This window comes from Lepus europaeus, chromosome 20, assembly GCF_033115175.1.
Source record: "Lepus europaeus isolate LE1 chromosome 20, mLepTim1.pri, whole genome shotgun sequence".
Lineage (NCBI taxonomy): Eukaryota > Metazoa > Chordata > Mammalia > Lagomorpha > Leporidae > Lepus > Lepus europaeus.
In genome coordinates, this window is record NC_084846.1 from 54267628 (window position 1) to 54273809 (window position 6182).

A 6182-nucleotide genomic window follows, 5' to 3' on the forward strand; every position below is an offset into this window, starting at 1 on the left:
TTCCACTTACCTCACTTGTGTGGAAGGTAAATATTTTGTTCCCCATCCTCCATTTAATCCCTCCCCCCTCCCCACACACATACACAGGCAGTTCCTTATGCCCCTTGCCCTCTCCCAACTCATTGCTTCAGAAGGGTAAGAAAGCCAAAAAACAAAGGAGCCCCAAGCTTGAACCCCCTCCCTTCTCTTGCACTCATTTACACACCGAACTGTTCTTGCCTCCTGTGACTGCAGCCTTATTCCACCTGTTCTTGAGATCCTGTCTCCATGGCTTCTTTTCCCATCCATTACCTTGTTTGTCCCCTCTACTTCTCAACGTGTGATGGACACAGGCTTCTCTTCCCATTGAGATTCTCTTATTTGCATCCAGCATTCTCCATATGGATTCCCTGATTTGCCTTTCATGGCCCAAGTCAAGTCACCCCCTCTCACACCCAGGAAGTCTGCCCTGGCCACAAGAATTCAGTTTCCTCAGAAATATGTGTTCTCCACCCTCCAGTGCCAGAAAGGACTCCCAGGAGCTCTTTCCCAGACTTGGACCAGCCAGGACCATCTCAAACCATGTTCTAAAAAGCAAAGCACATGCTAATACAGACTAAATGGGACATTGAAATACCAGAGTTTACTTATCCACATCTTTCTGTCTCCTTGTAATGTAATTTAGCAGAACGTTCATAGCTTTGATGCTGAGCAATGAATACAAGAGGGCTCATTATGTTATTCTGTTCATTTTGTTTATCTTTGAAGTTTTCCAAATAACAAGATTTTCATGAGGCCATAGAATCTATTTAATAAGCTGACAAGATAGAATCTATATTTTGCCAAGTGGGGGAAAACGCTTCTCTCATTGGGCAGGTATTTGCATATCCATAAAAGACTGGGAGATTAGACACCAAAAGTGTTCATCAATTATTCGGAAGGCAGGTATTTCGCATGCCTATGCCACTGTTTGGGATGCCCACATTCCACATGAGAGTGCCTGGTTCGTGTCCCAGCTCTGCTTCCAATATCCAGCTTCCTGCTAATGCACACCCAGGGAGGCAGCAACTGATGGCTCAAGCACATGGGTCCCCACCACCCACAGTGGATATGCAGATTTGAGTTCAGAGCCCCCAGTTTCAGCCTGGCCCAGCCCTGGTTGTTGCGGGCATATGGAAAGTAAGCTGGTGGAAGGTGTCTCTCTCCCTCTCTGCCTTTCAAATAAATATGAATAAATAAATGAAAATTTGAAGTTTTTTTTAAGTGGGGAGATGGAATTCAGAGGTCTTCTGTTTTTCTTTTTTCTTTGCCTTTTTTGTTTACTAGATGTTTCTAATTTTTTCAATTGAACATATGAAGGCTTTCTAATTAGCAAATATACCACAAATGCATAAAGAACAATAAAACAGAGTAATGGGCCTAATTATTCAAAATCAAAAAGAGAAATGTGCCCAGAACCTTCCTGCCTCCCAGGCAAAGACTGCTTGGACATATATTCATACTTCCTACATCTGAGAGAAAGGGGAGCATGATAAAACATGGCTCGAAGTCCAAGAGAAAACCTACATCCTCACCAGCAATTGCTGTTGTCTGTGTCCAGGAATTTGGTCATTCTAACAGGTGTATAGTGGATCTCATCGCTGCTTAATTTGCTACTCCCTGATGATGTAAGAGTCTGATCTCCCTTTTGGCTTGCAGAGCACAGAAAAACAGCACATCTAGCACACTGAAGTTGCATGGGGCAGATCAACAAGCTACAAAATTCTCCTTCATGGGAGTGCAACACAGAATTTAGAAAATGAAAAATTCTGGTCTAGGGAGAGACACAGGAGAGGAGAGATGGACCGGCCATACTGAAGGGCTGGGGATACAGCGTCCTGGGGAGTCTGAGTAACCAGCGAAGCCTGTGCAGTAGAAATGCCAAGTGGGGAGCAGACCAAAGTTTGTTTCTATGACCTGGTTGTATTAGTCAGAGGTTCCCCAAGAGATACAGCAAATAGGATCTACGTGTTTGGAGGGCCGGAGGGGGGGGGGCAGTATTTACATACCTATACATATGAGGGGACTTCAAAAGTTTGTGGAAACAGAATTAAATATAAAACTATAAATCTTATTTCTCAACATAAGTGCCATCAAGTTAAAAACATAAGGGTACTGGTCACTGAGTCCATCCCTAAGGAACTGAGGACCCTGGGAATTTAACCAGGTCAATGGGGTCTTCTACACATAACTGACTGAAGAAACAAGACAACAGAAACAAAACAAAACAGGAAACAAAAGTCAGAGGAAGCCAAATCAGGACCATAAGGTAGATGCCTGGGGCCAGCCTTATGGCAAAGCTGCCACCTGCAATGCCAGAATCCCATATTGGCACACTTGGAGTCCTGGCTGCTCCACTTCTGATCCAGCTCCCTGCTAATGCACCTGGGAAAGCAGTGGAAGGTGGCCCAAGTCCCTGGGCCTCTGTACTTATTTGGGAGACCCAGATGAAGCTTCTGGCTCCTGGCCTACGTCTGGTCCAGCCCTGGTTTTTGTGGCAATTTGGGGAGTGAACCAGCAGATGGAAAATCAATCTCTTTCTCTCTTTTTCTGCCTCTCTTTCTCTCTTCTTCTTTCTCTCTGTATTTCTGCCTTTTAAACAAATAAATAAATGTTTAAAATAAGAGAAAACAAAATAAAATAAAAAGAAAGCTCTGCTGTTGTTAGCAGGCAATCTGGGTGCAGCAGTTTTGGCACCACTGAGCCCAGTGTTCGCTTATTTTAATTCTTCAGTCAGAACTGCATATGCTGAAGCAATTGAGATGCTTTAGTGTTGACTGCTGTTTATGTTATTAATCATTAGTTCTCTCTGATTAGGACACAAGATTTTTTTTTTCTTGTAAACTGACTGAGATGGCCTGCCAGGTAGGCTTCATCTTCAACATTGTCTTGTCCTTTCTTAAAATGAGTTACAGCTGGCGCCACGGCTCACTAGGCTAATCCTCCGCCTGCGGCGCCGGCACACCAGGTTCTAGTCCCGGTTGGGGCACCGGATTCAGTCCCGGTTGCTCCTTTTCCAGTCCAGCTCTCTGCTGTGGCCAGGGAGTGCAATGGAGGATGGCCCAAGTGCTTGGGCCCTGCACCCGCATGGGAGACCAGGAGAAGCACCTGGCTCCTGCCTTCGGATCAGTGTGGTGCACCAGCCGCAGCGGCCATTGGGGGGTGAACCAATTGTAAAGGAAGACCTTTCTCTCTGTTTCTCTCTCTCTCTCACTGTCCACTCTGCCTGTCAAATAAATAAATAAATAAATAAACAAGTTACTCATTTTAAAAGGCTGATTTCTTTGGCACATTGTCCCCATCAGCTTTTCACAGAGTATTAGTGGTTTCACCATCCATTCACCCAAACTTCACCGTAAGTTTAATGTTCACTCCTGCTTCAATGTCAGCAGAATTCCTGTTGCCCTGATGTATCATCATTTCTAGTGTCTCAGATTAGGTCCTGTTCAGACATGTTAAATTAACTTAGTAAAAATTTTATTTTGGGGACCAGCGCTATGGAGTAGAAGATGAAGCCACCGTCTGCTGCGCCAGCATCCCACATGGGCATTGGTTCGAGACCTGGCTGTTCCGCTTCCATTCTAGATCTCTGCAAGTGAGCCTGGGAAAACAGCAGGCTTTAAAAAAAAAGATTTTATTGATTTGAGAGGCAGAGTTACAGACAGAGAGAGGGAGAGAGAGAGAGAGAGATCTTCCATCCGCTGGTTCACTCCCCAGATGGCTACAACGGCCAGAGCTTGGCTGATCCAAAACCAGGATCCAGGAGCTTCTTCTGGGTCTCCCATGAGGGTGCAGGGGCCCAAGCACTTGGGCCACCTCCACTGCTTTCCAAGGCAATCAGCAGAGAGTTGAATCGGAAGTGGAGCAGCCAGGACATGAACTGGTGCCCATATGGGATGCCAGCACCACAGGCAGAGGCTTAGCATACTATGCCACAGCACCAGCCACTAAGTAAATTATTTTAAAAATTCACCACGCTGGTCCATGTGGACCATGGGACCCAGGCTTTGGATCCCATGTGGACAATGGAGCCCATTCATTAGGATGACTCCTAGGAGTGGTGATGAGACTAACAGTCATATCTAGGCTCTCTTGAAACCACTGCTTTTGGTTCTAACACTCAGGATGTAAGAGCCCTGGCCTGAAGTCTGGGTTCAAGTCTATCATGTACAAGTTGTACAACCATAACCACATTACTTCTCTGTGCTTCCATTTCCTTGCCTATAAGGTGGAGAGAAAAACAGTATCTACTTCAGAGAATTGTGAAGAGTAAATAAGTTAATATAAAGCACTTTACACTTGCACACAACTCAATAAATAGTTAAAAATCATCTGTTACTAGTGTGAATTGATTGTGAGATGTGGAAACAAAAAGCCAATTAAGTATGCACAATCGGGGGCTGGCGTTGTGGCATAGCAGGTAAAGCCGCCACCTTTGATGATCACATCCCACGTGGGAACTGGTTCGTGTCCCTGATGCTCCACTTCCTCTCCAGCTCACAGCAAATGGCCTGAGAAAGCAGTAGAAGATGGCTCAAGTGTTTGAGTTCCTGCTACTCACCTGGGAGATCTGGATGAAGCTCTTGGCTTCAACCTGGCCCAGTTCCTGGCCGTTGCAGCCTTCTGGGGAGTGAACCAGAGGTTGAGAGTGTGTGCGCGCGCGCTCTCTCTCTCTCTCTCTCTCTCTCTCTCTCAGAAACTCTTTGAAATAAATAGATAAACCCTACCCAAAAGTATACACAATAAATATTAGTACTTGCTGTTAATTTTTACAATATCACCTATTCTTGTCACTGTCACTCAGAATGTTTTCCACCTAGCCTGACTCTGATCTTAGAGAAGATAAATTCATATAGCATGACCATCAGGGCCTCCATTCTGGTTTGTTCTGTAGAACCTTTGTTCTGTAGCATTTTATATGGAGCCTCAAAGAAGTCTCTGGAAGGAGCTGCCATCTGCAACACCAGCAGCCTATATGGGTGCCAGTTCCAGTTCTGGCTGCTTTGCATCCAACCCAGCTCCCTGCTAATGTGCCAGGGAAAGAAGCAGAAGGTGACCTGGATGGAGTTCCAGACTCCTGGCTTCAGCCTGGCCAGCACCAGCTGTTGCAGACATTTGGGGAGTGAACCAGCAGATGGAGATTCTCTCTCTCTCTCTCTCTGTCTCTCTGTCTCTCTCTCTCTCTCTCTCTCTCTGTAACTCTTTAAAAAAAAAAAGTCCCAGAAAATAAAATCATTCCTACCCTTTAGAAAAACAAAGATGGATATTTATTCCAAGGCCAGTGAAATACCAACAGAGACAATTTCCTACTCGGAACTGCACAAGGCTTGGGACTACAAGAAAACCCAGAATAAGGTGGGATTAAGATTTCTGAATACGGGAGAAATAACTGGATCAAGCTAGTCAGCATAACCATCACAAGAATGTCACCTTTTTTTCCGGTGTGAACATTTGCAATGTACTCAGTGCTTTCTAAATGAACAGTGCGCTATCATGAACTGGATTCACCACACTCTGCAAAGCATTTTGCTGCCTTTGACCATCATCATCTCACCGCCCGCATCCTCCAGTGTCTGTAACCACCACTCCGTTCCCCGCGCCTGTGAATTCCATTGTTTTAGATCCCATAAGAACATGCAGTATTTATCTTCCTGTGCCTGGTCTGTTCCACTTAGCATAACTTAATTCATAAAACTTACCATCACTTTATACCCAATACACTATAAGTGTATAAATTGTGAAACTACAAGTTAAAACAAAAAAAATCACAAAATCTTACACTTGAAGCCCCAATACCCTTTAGCCCAAGACCACCAGAAATGTACCTAGGATTGAAGGAATTCCTGTTTAGGGGTATCTCAATAAGAGGGCACCTGGGAGGCTTCGGGAGGCGCGGTCACAAGGCCCCATGGCTGATAGCGGCTCTAGAGGACCAGAGGGCTCCCAGCGCACAAGCTTGCGCCTCTCACCCTGCGTGCCACTGCGGGACTCCGGGGGTCCCCATGAGCAAGAGGCCTGCACCAGGTGTGGCCCCCAGACCCGGGACCTCTCAGCCTTCAGAACTCAGAGAAATAGATGTCTTTTGTTTATGGATTGCCCAGCCTGAGGTATTCAGCTATGGCAACAGAAAGTGGACTAAGAAAATATAGAAATATATTTTTTAA